This window comes from Anser anser (genome assembly GCF_964211835.1).
Source record: "Anser anser genome assembly, chromosome: 3".
NCBI lineage: Eukaryota > Metazoa > Chordata > Aves > Anseriformes > Anatidae > Anser > Anser anser.
The window spans coordinates 91,301,862-91,317,768 of record NC_139722.1 but is presented as its reverse complement, the minus strand read 5'-3'; the positions used below and the strand labels follow the sequence as shown (position 1 = coordinate 91,317,768).

Sequence of the window (15,907 nt, the reverse complement as noted above, 5' to 3'; positions counted from 1 at the left end):
TTACCAGGCCTGGAGCGCTGTCTGCAACCAGAGAGAAAAAGAGTGAATTTATTTGTCATATTGTCACTTGGTGTCAGTTCTGCAATGGTTAATCTTGTCAAAGCAGGATACATACAGCAGCCCCTTCGTTTGCCATTGATTCAGTAAGTTTTCATAAGTTCAAAGAGTTTTGAAATCTTAGCTGAAATTCAGTTGATAGTTGATACAGTTGGGAGGAAAAACTATGAAAAGAACATTCCCAGTCCCTAAGGTAGGCTGCCACTACACATAAGCAATATTTTTGACCCATAAATATAACACAGGCTTTTCATCAGGTGGAGCTCTTTGGAGCTTCACCTCTAGCCGGACTCAGCACGAGAGAAGCAGAAAGCAGATAGACATGCAAAATGAAAACAAAACACTATGGACTTTATTTCTCTCTCATTGTTGTAGGCAGTCACTGGCCTCACAGAGGGACAAATAAATATGATTGCACATACATTATTAAATGTAATTGCATTGTTACTTATCGGTTTAATTAAATACCTAGGAAAAAAATGTAACAATTCAAGGCATGGTACGAGCAGCAATGACTTTAACCTTTAATAATCATCTTTTCCATTCGCACTGTGGTAATGACCATATTAATTAGTAATGAAATGATTAAATATGAAGAGCGTGAACAATGCCATGAATCTCTGTGCATGGGCACCTTGCGAGGACTAGCTGCTCTTGTGTCAAGCACACCTTGAAAGGTGCAGTCAGGGAGTTTTATTACTGCTGGCTGCAGCCTCTGGGCACTGCAGGGATTTTGCAGCCAGGAGGGCTAAAATAATGGACTGCTGTTTTGGTATATTGAATGATCTAAAACAAACACAGACAGGTTGTGCTGCCATTCTGGAAAATGCTATGACCTTGACAGCCCTACTCCCAGCTAAACTCTGTTCCTTGCTCTTTGGAGACCACAATCTCTCCTAACCCTGAAGATCACATATCTCCAAGTACAGTTGTTCCTTTTAGCAGGCTCTTTAAAGGTGTATGCACCTGAGTGCAGCTTCAGAGTTGTGAGGGGTACATCAGACTTAGGACATGCCAGATGTATGTTATGCTGTACTAGAGAGAAAAGCAACAGTGTCAGCTGCAGCGTGCTCTTCTCACTTCTCCCACCCAAACACACACAGTCTTTCTCATCAATCCCTTTGTGAAGGCTGCCACCCTCTTCACCATAACAGTTCTTTTCTGAAGGAGTGAAGCTACTTTGTCTGCCTTGAACCCTGTCCCATTAGAGAGGCTGTTCTCAGAGGTTTGGTGCCAAAATAACCCAGTATTAACTTTGCAGGGGTGAGGGAGGGTGGGGGGCACTTGAATTGCTCCAGAGAACACTGACAGGTTCCACAGAATGGCTGAGGATGGCAAGGACCTCTGGAGGTCCCCTGGTCCAATCCTCCAGCAGGGCCACCAAGACGAAGTTGCCCTGGACCATGTCCAGGTGTCTTAATATCTCCAAGGAGGGAGTTTCCAAAGCCTCTCTGGGCACCTGTGCCAGTGCTTGGTCACCCTCACAGTGAAAAAAGTATTTTCTGACACTCAGGTGAAGCCTCCTGTGCTTCAGTTTGTGTCCATTGCCTCTTGTCTTGTCACTGCACACCACCAAAAAGAGCCTGGCTCCGTCCTCTGCACCCTCCCTTCAAGTATTTCTACACAGGATATTTCTGCACATACAGATATTTGTACACAGTTTGGTTACATGGCTTCTGCCCCTTTGCATGTCAATCTGTCTACCTTGGATCTCAAAAAAATTTTGGTGACCAACGCCCTGTAGTCCCACATCGATCAATGACATCTGTCATTGGTAGGGCATTCAGCACAAGTCCTGCATGTTGCAGGCATGTTCTGCTCTCTGTTACCCCTGAGCAATCCCAGGTTCTGTCAGCAGGAGGATGCCAGATTTACACTAACATGACCAGAAACAGGTTTTGGCTCTAGGAAGAGGTTATGTAAAATCCTCCCCATTCTGCAACATTTTTTCCCCTCCTAGGAATCCCAGGCTGTTCAGTGTCACCCAGTGGAGAATAAATCCTTACAAAGAGCAGAGAGAATTTAGAGATCCCAGCAGCGCTTCCGTGTATTGCATTTTCTCATAGGACTGCCACAAGTCCCACTGCCTAATGCCCACTGAAAATCAACAGCAAAAACTCTTTCCTCTCATTACAGACACAAATGACAGGCTTTTAGAATGATTAGCTGGAAATTGCCTTTTCCATCAGATACAAGCCCAGAGGAAGGAGGGTGCCAAAGAAAGAAGATGCTGATACGGGTTTCTTTGTAATGCAAATGTAGGAACATGTTTTTTATCTTCAGACAAGTGCAAGTGCTTCACAAAGATTTTATTTAAGGCCTGTGTTCTCATGCATTACAAAAGTGAAGCAAAGAGACATGCCAGCATTAATGAACTTCCAAGAGCTGTATTATTAATTCCAAGGAAGAGAGAGAAAGCAAAAGAGAGAAAGAGAGAGCACATATGATTTAATGTCAGGCTTATTAACAAAGAGACAAATGCTATTCATGTGAGGAAGATGGTAGAATTGAGTCACATCTCTGTTTACTCTGGGAACCTCATATAAACACAAAAACAGTTCTATCTCCATCAACATCTAAATCACGCCACTGCGCCCTTACAGATCCTTTTTTCGCTATTTTTCTGACATTTCCATATCACAAAGGTCTGATAGTGGTGGTGACAGGAAGATGGAGTTTAAGGGAATGCATATGCCTACAAGGCACTTGATCTGCTGTGTGCCTGCCTGGCATTTAACAATGATGTAAGTGCATAATGTCATGCCTTCCTTTCATTCACTTTTATTTCTGCTCAGAAACACGTGCAGACTGGGCTCTGCAGAATGGGCAGAGCTTTGCAGGCAAGTCAGGAGAGGTGAAAAGGAAAAAAAAATCAGAAAAAATAGGTCATTTCATTCGTATCAGCTTTATTCCCTCACACTAGCAGCCAAGTCTTCAGGAAAACAGAAACAAATGTCACATCCCAATATGTATTTTTTTTTCTATACTTCTCCATCTCTGCTTTCACAACTACCCTATTAACTCCTAGGTGTTGGTTTCCAACTAAGTGAGAAAAAGGAGGGCTAACACACATCTAAGGACATCCAGATGGGGAGGTGACGTAATGTCTTTCCCCAGATGCTCTCTGAAGCCCTAGTTAGCCATGTAACTGACCCACGTTGCCCAGGCAGGTAGAGGGGCTCCAGCTGCAAAGCTGGGCCAGCTCTGGGCTCAGAGGAAGGATTAACTGACTTTGTAAGGTCCTTTTCTTTCTTATTTTCACAAATCAGAAATTATGTGAAATTCAAATGGGAATTGACTGATTACTAATAAAGGGAATAGGAAAGCTTAAAATCTTATATCAAGGTATTTTTAGGATCATATGAATCCACAGCTCTTTGGTAAGGAGCTACATATTATATCAGGTCTCACTTTCCAAATGTACCCAGCAAGGTAGAACATCTCCCCTCTTTGCCCATCATCAGAGGCTGCTGCACAGCAGGCGCAGCACTTGTCCTCACTTCTATTTGGCCATTCTTGGGAAGAAATTGATAGGCACACCTCATTTAGGATGTTGGCATGGAAACCTTCACTATAGCATATAAAATTGGTTTTCAAAAAATGCTACATCCTGAGAAGTCCTATTGAGGGAACAACTTTAGCCTAAATTAAGGCACCTCTGAAAAACTTTGGTTTATACATGCTGCTATTAAGTCTTTTTGTGAAGAGCCTGTAAGGAAGGAGATAAAAGGGCCACTTTACTGTAGAAAGAACTGTTAAAGGATTTCTGCAGCCTGAGAACCTACTGATTAGAGGCTTTCAAGGTTGCTCATAATGCTGCATACCTGTTAAGCTAAAAAAACCCCTTCATTTTACTAAAGATGGAGATGACCTCATAGAAGCTAATAATTCAAGTGCTCTCTTGGACATGCTGTTTCTTAACAGAACTACTATTCACATTTACCACCCCTCCCCAAACACACACACTGAGAAATGGTTTCCAATGTAGCCGAGCAATGCACACAGCCCTCTTCAAAATCTCTTTCATATGCTCAAAACCAGAATATCATTCTGGTTATTGCACTGGTAAGTGGTCATAACTCTAGGTATTCCATTCAGATGAGAAGAAAACGGCAATGCAGTTTCCTTCCACCATTGAAACAGAGAGGGATCCATTACACGTTCTATTCTGCTTCTCTCTGAACACATGACTTACACAGCTTTTATGACATGAAATTCCCCAAAGATGGAACACCCTGCTCTAGGTCTTCAACAGCTGATAAAGCTCTCAAAGGCATGAAATTTGCAATGCTTATGCCCCTTACTCCTTTGACACCAAGTCTTCCAGTCCTCCAAATTTCACTCTTCCTCTCATCTCCCTACCCAGCTTTCAGCACTGGTGGGCTGAGGACCTTTCTGATTCTGTCATGCACATTTCACAACTCATTCATGGTGAGACTTCATCTTGCCTTCTGATCTTCCTGACTGTGCCAAGCAAAACAGCTTTTCCCTTGGTTGCCTACGCCAGGTATTATGCTTTTGCTCTTTTCTTCAACCAATTGTCTTGCCACGGAAGCTGACTGTATTGTAGAAGCCAGGTAAGGCATATTGCACCTATTAATGGCTGTGAAATGGCATATAAGGTGTGGAAATAAAAAGAAGAGGTTGCATAATGAAGAAAATAGTGTCTTAAAAGGCTGAATAATACAAAGGAATCATTCCTCACCTTCCCACCTTTCGAAGGCAGTACCTACAAATGAAAAAGGCAGGATTCAGAACTCTTGCTGAACTTATCTGTTGAATAATTTATGAAAGCCAGTTCTGGGTCTGATTGAACATCTCTGCTAATCACCAAGGCTTATTTGGATATTGCCCAGTGGAACACAAGTGGGGAAAAATATATTAAAAATGTAAAGACTGTAAAGACCTTCAGAAGAAATAAAATATCTGCAAGAAACACATGGCTTCCAAGTAATTGGAATGACCTCTGCCTTTGTTCAAACCCCATCCTATGGTAAGAAAAATCCCACCTTTATTGCAGAGAAGGAATGTCTTAATTATCTGGGCTCATTGCCATTCACCAAGACTCACTTCCCACAGCAGGAAATCTCCAGCAGGGGAATGGCGTTATAAAGCCCTGGGTTGGTACCGAGAAATGGAGTGAACAGTCAGTAAAGGACTTGCTGGGACACTAAGACTCAGACGGGAACTGAAGCCTGTTCTAGTCTATTCATCGCTGATTTGGGCAATTGATCCTATTCATTCATCAATTCCTCCCGTCTCACTACACGCTTTCAAGATTGTCTTCTAACACTTCAACAATACATGATAAAAGATCTTTGCACTAAACAAGATCTTTAGATTTCCTTCTATGCTTAGTCTAATATTTAGGAAGGACATACTTTCCACTGACTGAACACCGATTGTATCCCGGTTTCCATAAGCCATGCCCGTGGCACAGCAGGACACCAGTACATCCAGACTTTGAGAAAGTGCAGCAGTTACTTCTACAAAGCCTGTCTGTCAAAATGCCAAGGTATCAGAAATTCCTTCTTGATATGAAAGTACTGGCCACGCTATTATGGGATGCATGAGATGTAAAAGTTTGGTGACCAGGTCAAAAAATTGCTGTCCCCATCTCTCCATCATGGGAGATGCTGGCATCACTGTCACCAACAGAACATTGTTCTTTTGAACCCTTCCTTCTTCTCTTCTCTTTCTTCTCTTCTCTTCTCTTCTCTTCTCTTCTCTTCTCTTCTCTTCTCTTCTCTTCTCTTCTCTTCTCTTCTCTTCTCTTCTCTTCTCTTCTCTTCTCTTCTCTTCTCTTCTCTTCTCTCTTCTCTTCTCTTCTCTTCTCTTCTCTTCTCTTCTCTTCTCTTCTCTTCTCTTCTCTTCTCTTCTCTTCTCTTCTCTTCTCTTCTCTTCTCTTCTCTTCTCTTCTCTTCTCTTCTCTTTTCTCTTCTCTTTCCTCATTCTGACTTCCATGTATATGTGTTGGGAATCGGTATATACAAGGCTTCACAGCAAATTCTGCAGTCATATTTTCTTGGGTGGCTGAATACCTGGTGACATTACAGTGAAGCGAGAAATGTTCAAATGGCTGCTGTAGGGGATGGGATGTTATATTTCATGCCTTGATTTCAACTGACCAGCTATGACAACACATTGGAATATGAGGACAATCACCTCATATATTAATCTGGCAAGTCTTTTGCAGAAGACATTTGGAGAAAGATTTAGAGAAAGACACTCTCCTGGAGAGTTGGGAGGTAGAAATGGCCATGTAGAAGTGGACGTGGGGTTTAAGAGCAAGAACAGACATTAGGTGACAACATTCTGGCAGAACTCAGAGCAGGACTTTAGATCAACCCCGCAAATCTGCAAGACTTCTTGCAGTCATGTGCCTTCCAAGAGAATAGACTGTAAGAATACATCCTCAGTGCCCACCAGATGTGAAGGACTATCAGTAAAGATTTAATATCACATCTGATTTTACTTAGGCATCAGAGTATCCTTAAAAATCTGTAACCTTAAACAGGGGTCTAAATACCATTAAAATCCCATTACTGAAATTCTCATTATGTTACCAAGGAAGAGAACACCGTTAATGCTGCAAGCTGAAAGTCTTTGGAAAAAAAAAATATATATATGCATGTGTTTATTGGTTTATTGCTTAAATCAAGTCCCTGCTCAAGATGTGATGGGAGGAATGAAAAGATAGGTGGAAAAGAAAATTGTGAGTGATATGCATTTGTTCTTCATTTGCTGAAGGGGCCAGCACATTTCTTTCTTTTTAACCATAGACTTTTACAAGTCTTAAAGCTTCCCTAAAGAGGTTCAAATTTTCTTGTCTATGAAGATTTAATATGCTATTAAGCAAGAGGTGAGTCTTTTTTACTTTGTTCCAGTGATCCTCTTTACTTTCACTGAAACTGTGAACTAGAATTAAATCAGTTAAGTTGAGAGGCAAACTGAAAGATTCTGCAATCTATGGAATTGAATCCCTTTCTTGGGTATTTGTCCACAGAAGTAGGAACCTCTTTATTGTCAGTGTCAAGAACACACACCAAACTACATAACTCTCTAAATGGCTTACAACTGAGAATCAGATTTATTCTACAAGCAAAACTTTCTCTTATTGTACTATTCCTTTCTCCGTTTCTGTACAAACTCAAAACTAGTAGCTTGGATTTTGCTGCTAAAAGCTCACTGAAGTGTAATCAAGCACAAGTAGTGTCCCCAGTTCCCTCCTGAAGATTACTGTACACTATTTATTCTTCTTTGACTGAACAGAGTAGCGTAAACAGAATGGATCATCAGCAGGAAAGACTGAAGCTTTTTGTTGCACTGGGGTATTTTTATGATTGTGGCAAGCTGATATCACCTTACAGCTTAGAAAGTGAGCACATTCATATAGCTAGCTGCATCCACCTTTCCTAGAGATGAAAATCAATAGCTTCTCACCTTCAAAAGTATAGTTACTTTACATTCCTCCCCTTGCTATGTCTTATCTCCCACAAGGAAGAAAGGAATCCACAATGCAATTGTTATGCAAATCTACAGGTGCAGATACAGCAGTATTACTCCCATCCTCTGCCTCCAGTGGACTTAATTCCTGCTGATGGAAGGACAATATATAGAGGAAAAGAGAAATAATGAGGAAGAATGTAATGGTTCAGCAAAGTTTTGGCCATTCCTCTGAGCCAGGACTGTCCATTAAAGTGGTGCAAAGGCACTAACGGAACGCATGCCCAGGACAGGGTCAACTGCATCATCAGCTGTAAGAATTTCCACACATTTTGACTTAGAATGGGTTTGAAACAGAATCTGGAGGCAAGAACCACTCAAGATACTCAGTTCTAAAGAGCTACAGTGTTTGTAAAAGCCTACAGCTACAAAACTCAGGTCTCATATTTTACCAACTTCTCTGTGTACCGCTCCAACAACACAGGGGTAGTCATGTATATAGCAACATAAAAATGACCAGTCCAGAACCAAATGCTGGACCCTCCAATGTGACCTCTTCACCTGGCAGAGGATAGTGCCAGATGCTTCAGAGTAAAGACAAAGGCTCCACAGTGCATTTATAGAATAACTAACATTGACCGGTCAAGGAAAATTAATATCTTTACACCTTCTATTGCATTGAGAAGTATTCACATTAATTTCATTGACAAAATGAAAGCAGAAGAAAAGGAGATCTCAGGTGCTACTGATGTTAATCTTCTATTGCTACTAGAGCTCAGCTTTATTACTTCAAATTTCAGACCCCAGAAAACTGTAGAAGGTTGTATTGCTCAAAGGGAGCAAGGCTGACCCTTGAGGTCTGCTTTATTAATGAAGCAAATTGGTCTTTAAGATAGGTATTATATCATCAGTGATGATGAAGGGCAAGACCCCATCAGCTGACTGCAGAGTTTCTAGCCCATTATTTATTTACACAGATAATTAATTCCTCTGAAGTACAAACATTTATCAACAATTCTATTACCTAACTCTTCCCTCTTAGTTCTTTACCTAACTCTTCCCTCTTAGTTCTTTGTGGGACTAGGCACACTGACAGCTTCAGTAACCACCATCTAATTAAAGTAATTGTTGGACTGCATTTCTTATTCTATTTCATGTATAATTATACTCCATGGGAAATCTTGGAGGATTTGAAACAGACTTTTAATCTATTCCACATGAATCAAAAACAACTCCCAAGAAAATAGCTTAATAGCCATGTTTAACAGTGTGCCATTTCATTTGCACCAGAGATTTCACAGCCTCAGTGCTATTCACAAGCCTTTTCAGTCATATAGAGAGGACAAAAGGCTTTTTCAAAAGGGAAATTCTTTCCAAAATCTTTGTACATTAATTAAGTCAGTTTTAAAGGAAAATCTTTGCTGAACTGTTTGGACAAACTCTCTTAGAGCGACTGACAGTTGCTACTCCTGAAGTTTTATGTCCAGTTGTACTTTTTGACTTTGTTCCTCAGCTTTAGCATGACCCATTCACGCCCTCAAGAACTCTCCTTCCTTATTACCTGACACGAGATTATTATCAATTTTGATTCAGTGACAGCATGTACTTTCACCACTTGTTTACAGCACCAGCTAGTTTCCAGATGTCTTATTCTGGCACTGATATAGCAGTTCTTCACCGTAAAGTGTTTCTACTGAAGAAGACACAAAAAAATGGAACTTTTCTAGGGCTGTCACTTTGGTCGTACTTCATGCTCAGAGTGATGGAGTTTGGGTCTAGACTAGACAGATTCATTGGAAAGGAAGATCTCTGAGGTTACCTGTGGTTACTTTTAAATTCATCTGCTGGTGTGTACTGTATCAGGACGCCGGCACAACAGTGATCTAGTTGAGCCCAATGCAACTCCAGAAACACTTCTCATTAATTTCCTTTATGTGATGTGGAAAACAGCACACAGGAACAGCTGATGAGACCCAGGGATCAACTTGGTATGGAGCGAGGTGCTGCTAGGACCAATACTTTGACATTTGAGCAAGAAAGCATTCCTGTGTCCCTTACATTAAACATGTCACACAGAAAGGATACAACTTTTAATTAATCTGTGAGAATCTTCAAATCTACTCTTGTAATTTGAATAGAAGATTGTTCATATTGCCCATGTCATATCAAGAAAAATCTCCAAACACATTTTTCTTAGGGAAGTATTCAAAACTGTACATTAATTGATTACGGATACACAGCTTTACTTTATAGAGACAGGCAAGGTGAAGCTGTCTAATCCTATAGGTGTGCCATATATAACACACAAACACTTCAGACTAGGAAGCTTTCAGATATCTTTGTTTCTCCTCCTAAGTGTCAGTAACAGTGCCTATACTTATGCTTTAGAATAATAATCCCTGACATTCAGACTGAAACACTGTAGTTTGCCTTACTGGCAGGTTTTCACGTTGGTTAAAATTGCCAGATAAGTGGATATACAATGTTTGTCTTTCATGCTTATCTTATCACACTGTCTTTCTGTGATTACAATGTATTAAATCAGGAGTGGTCATTAGAAATAGAGCTTTCCAAGCTATTTATCAGATTGATTAATTGAACCCTTTTTCCTGCTGTCTTATTGATTTAGCAGCCTGAAGCCAGTGGACAAACAATTTTATAGACATGTTTATTACAGTTTTAGGGGATTATATATGTATTGAACTTTACTATCGTGTCATCTGGGCCCTATCTTTGTGCTAGCCAGTATTTATATAAATAATTTTATGTAGGCGGATCTCAACTGCCATACAGACTTCACATTGACTCATTACAGAAGAAGGAATTTCATCCACTGAAAACATTCAGTGGTTTGTCTGATATTAGCTGATAGGGTTTGCAGCTGACCAAGAAGCATGTTCTTTCTTCTCCCTGGCTGGACAGCCCAAGCAGCATTGTGTGCCATGGAGATGTAGGAGACTGCAGTCGGAGTACATATCAGGCATGTATTTCCTGTCCAGACAGCTGCTTACTGCAGACCTGGGATTGCTCTTGGGCATTATCTGCCACCTGGACAGAAGAAGCACCTAGCCAACATGCAAAACCAGACACTGTAAGATAGGCTGAAAACAGATTTTGTGACTATATCCCAGATCTACCTTTCTGATCACTTTTTGAAGATAGGCTGAAAACAGATTTTGTGACTATATCCCAGATCTACCTTTCTGATCACTTTTTGAAGCTTTTCTAATCTACAACTACAATGATACTTTTTGTTTTGTTTTGTTTTCCCCAAAAACTATTGGCCAAAAAATGAATTTTTTTTAAAATCACCTTTTCTCAGCATGATTACTGTGCCTTCACAAAGAACAAAATTCATTGTCCTCTGATATTTCTACATTACAAACAGAGCTTTGCAGACTATTCCCTTGTGTCTTTGTAAGCAAATATCTAGTTGGTAACCCAATTAATTGTCTGTGAATGAGTTTCTATACTAATTCAGCGTTAAGAGTTAGTAGTACTTGTTAAATGGTTGGACATTTTGAAAGCAAGACAATGTTATAGACAGACTACAGCAGATTTCAAAATGACAGCAAGCCCAAGGTGAATTTCCTTAGAGAGTCAGACATAAAAAGCATTTTAAAAACCATTTTGTTTTTCAAACACTCTGTTTATAGAGCAGTGCATTTCTATGGGGTTTTCTTACCCTTCACCACTCTTTATTTTCTGCAACCCCTGAACCCCTTGTAATCCTGATCAGTATGTTTGCTTTAGGTTTGTCATCGTGCTGTGCAGACCGGCAGCTCCCAAGGCCTGGGGGTGCCCAGGAAGGTGGGGGGCACCAAGACAGCCCCAGCTCCAGCTCCAGGCACCTCCATGGGACTGGGGGCAGGCCAAGGCCAGGCTGGGACATGGGTCCAGCTTGGGCCCAGCTTGGCAGGGCCCATGGCTGGGCAGGGCTGTGGGGAGCTGGAGCCAGGCCCTGTTGTGGCCTCACTAGACGGAGGCTGATGGCTCCTGGGCCCAGGCAGGCAGTGCCCTGGAGCCTGGCAATTTCACTCCATTCACTGCCTGCAGAGATGATACCCAACAGCTTTTTTTACAGTCATCTGTGACTAAACTCTGTATTGGATCTGTTTTTTTATGAACAAAAGTCATCCTGTGCATGCTGTGCATCCTCACCTAATACCCAGTTGGCCCTAACTAAGCAGTGCTTCAACATGAGATCCCACCTCATCCTCAGCAGCCTCACAATATATCTCCTATAAACAGAGGTGATTTATAAGTGTCACACTCAAGCTTTAATCCTCTGATTGAATATTGAAATATTGTTGAAATATTGGAGTAGTGTGATTTTTGAAAATGCTGAACCCTGAACCTTTACTCTTGTTTCCTGTGAGCATACCCTGCTATCCAGCTCCACACCTTAGAAAGTGTGATAGCTACATATACAAGTGACTAAATTTAGTAATCTAATTGCTACTACACACCAACCTGTGAGGAACTTCAGTGGGCTCTGCAGACATTTATTCCTCTGAGCAAGGTTTCTACAACTCTGTCAGCGCTGGGAAAAATCAAAAGAGGGTGACCAAAGGCACCTCACAGCCTGTATTCCCTCAGTTTAGCTGTAGATCTATAGTGAATTAGTGCTTCCAGAATGAATTGGCTTCACTGAATACTGACAGATTAATGAATTGTGCAGTGAATCCAATGCATTTCAATGTGTTAGACACATTCTATGTGATACAGAGCTGTTTTCCCATGATTGCTGGTGATCCTCCAAACCCTAGCCACCCGACACCCAGAAGTGATATAATACTACATTACTGGTAGACAATCTAAAAGATTACATGAACACGAACAACACAAATTACATGAATTCTTGAGAAAGTAACTTAGAATTTACATTCACATAACTTTTTTTTTCTTATTACAATTCCAAAGCATCTCCAAAGGATCACAAAGGATCCCACTAGCAGGAATCATAATCCATGTTGCTGAAAACAATATTTTTGGCATGAATAATAACAGAACAATTGTTTAAAATAAAGTAGATCAGGAATCCAAATATAATTTGACAAATTGAAAATTCAGGGGAAAATTGAAGAGACAATGCAGTGGTGTTGAATTCTTTCTAATTTATATGGACAAATGTAGAATAGGGAATATAGTTACAGAATATGTTGAGTGTATTCAGAAGATGACTACAACTAAAGGTCATGAAAGAAAATCTCAAAGACATTTTAATTACTAGATATAAGCTGGATTTTATACTAAGTCATGTATATATGTAAAAAAATAATCCTTCAAGTTTTAGTGTCTGTCCACTTCTATCTCTCTGGAGTCTATCCTCACAGCTGAGTCAAAAGGAAGAGCACTGTTTCTTACATTTGCAAGCATTGGAAATCTGCACACCAACTGCAGAATAAATAAATAAATAAATAAACAAACAAAATAAATCTTCCCTTCTATATTCAGATTTATTTCAATCAATACTTTCCAAACACAGCAAGACATCATGTCTTTCTGCAAGTTTTCAAACCACTCATCATCCCTACCTGACCTCCTCTTATCACTTGCAGAAACAGGGTGTGAATACCAGCATGTCAGGATTTCTCAAACTAGCAATAGAAATAGAAATTGTCATTTCAAAAGATTTATTTAAATAATTAATGGATTGAATGGGCAATAGCACATCTCATCCACCTACAAACTCATACAATCGAATATAAATGGTAGGTGGAAATGCACCTGCAACATCTTTAACACTTGTTAACATTGCCCAATAGAGAAGATGGAGTCAAGTTGAGATTCCGCATCATTCTTCCTTCCTAATATTCTTTATTTCATCCATTGTTTCTTCCATTTTCCCCAGGTAGTGAAGGAGAAGGGGATAAAATATCAAAAGGCTATTGCTTCTTAAGGATATATTAATGTGTTTGGTTGCTTGTTACAGCAAATGTGATATCTGCTAAAGCACCTTAAATATATTTGAGGAATGTGAATACATGATTACTAAGTTATGGAGTGGTCAAGCACTAAGGTTCTGTGACTGAAGCACAATCAGTCACAGCAAGCGAAAAGTCCTGATCATCACCGCAGCACTTTGGTATATAGAATCACAGAATCATAGAAACATTAAGGTTGGAAAAGACCTTCAAGATCATCTGGTCCAACCATCACCCTACTACCAATGTCACCCACTAAACCACATCCCTGTGCACCAGGTCCAACCTTTCCTTGGCTACTAAGCTGGTGAAGGACCTAGAGGGGAAGGCTTATGAGGAGTGGCTGAGGTCACTTGGCCTGTTCAGCCTGGAAAAGAGGAGGCTGAGGGGAGACCTCATGGCGGTCTACAGCTTCCTTACAAGGGGAAGTGGAGGGGCAGGTGCCGACCTATTCTCTTCAGTGACCGGCGATAGGACCTGAGGTAATGGTGTCAAGCCACGACAGGGGAGGTTTAGGCCAGACACCAGGAAGAGGTTCCTCATGGAGAGGGCCGCCGCGCACCAGAACAGGCCCCCCCAGGGACGTAGTCACGGCACCAAGACTGTCAGAATTCAAGAAGCGTTTGGACTGTCCGCTTAATCATATGGTCTGAATTTTGGGGTAGACCTGTGTGGTGCCAGGAGTTGGACTCGATGATCCTTATGGGTCCCTTCCAACTCGGGATATTCTATGATTCTATGATTTCCTTGAACACCTCCAGGGATGGTGACTTGACTGCTTCCCTGGGCAACCGGTTCCAATGCCTGACCACTCTTTCTGAGAAGAAATGTCTCCTAATTGTTTTAATTGTTGAAGAGTAGTGCTCTTTGATCAATTCTTTGTTTTAGTTGTGCTTGCTGACTTTCAATGGAAGTCATGGCTAATCTATCATTCTTGTAGCTGCACGATCAGAGCTTTTCCTGTCTCCAGAAATCTCCTCTCCTTTCCAGTACTTGATTTCTTGGTTGCCCATGTTAGCAATGATGTTATATCCTCCTGTGCTATAAAAATCAGAAGGAAATGTATGTATTTGTAGACTATACTAACAGAGTAACTAGTTCTCTACTATAGAAAGTATCACTTACAGTATTTTTCTTTGTAGGAAAGACCAGTATAAGATCTTAAGTCCAGGAAAATCCCATTCTGATGAAAAAGACATGAGAATTTTGTGCATCAGATTGAAAAAGGTATCATTAACTTTACTAAAAATGTAGTTAAACACTATTTTGAAAATCAAAATGTTTTGCATCTTTTTTGCTGGGCAAATTCTAGTCCCTTGGCATGATTATATTTCATCTCAGAAAACTATTGTCAGAAAACTATTGAAAACTAAAAGAATTTTAACTGTATGGGATTTCTGCAGGGGTCTTTGGAGCTAAGCCTTTTGAGCTTCTCTCTGGCAACAAATGGGTCAACGACAGAGAACAGAATTATTTGAGTGTATGAAAATAGTTTTCAGAATAGCATTTTACCTTGCTAAAAAGTCTTATTTCTTTCACCAACATCAAAAAGCAGCTTAACTTAACAAAACTTCACTGCTATTCCAATAAATCTCATGTTCCCCAGTGGCAAACTGGAGTATGGAGAGCATACATATGAAATAACACGAGTTGACTTGTTGACCTTATGTCTTTGTAATCAGAAATCCTGTCTGATAATTCTCCCAGTAAAAGCATAGTAGAGGAAAAGACGATCTATGCCACATGGCTGGAAAGTAATATGACACAAGGTCATAAGGTCTGCGACATTAGATGGCTCTTGCTGATGCAGAAATTACCTGAGAATCTTCATCAGAAACTATCTCAGAAAACCATAGAAAGGAAAGAGATCACAGCTGGTTCCCAAAAGTCTGCCAGAGCCAAGGGACAAGTGGACCATAGAACAATGCAGCTGTTTATGTCCTCATTCTGAACTATTATGTACTATTCATTTGTAATGCATTCATCTCCATAAAAAGAAAACAACAACAACAAAAAAAGTTAATCATTCACAGCTTTCACAACTCAAAGTTTTTCAATGATATTGCCAAACTTATGAAGTAATTTAAATAAATTTACCTGATGTAGGTATATAACTATAGGTAAGAGTACAGATATAGATTACAAAAAATTTGAAGGGACTTTTAGTCTAGGTAATCAGTTAAAAAGGAAAACACACACACACAAAAACAGCTACAGTAAGAAAAAACAAGGAAGAACTTCCTAAGAGGCTCCATAACACAAAAGGACAGGATGAGAAAAAAGAAAGAGAAAAAAAAAAACAGCCTTTACAGTTTCACAGATATAGGCATCACAAATTCATGAATGTATAATCCTGTGCTCCCTTTCTGATTTGGCAATAAAATCAAGTTACTTTAATGCAATGATGCCAAGTTTCTAAAAGCTGAAAGAGCTATTGCAATATCTAACATCAGTGGAAATGCTATGATGAAATGTGT

The 15,907-nt window shown here is 40.2% G+C and overlaps 1 long non-coding RNA gene across 1 annotated transcript in view; it reads right to left on the bottom strand.

Annotated features, from left to right (window-relative positions):
- LOC310897745 overlaps positions 1-15,907 on the bottom strand; it is a 117,869-nt gene that overhangs the window by 91,305 nt on the left and 10,657 nt on the right. The gene's annotated exons all lie outside the window — the stretch shown is intronic.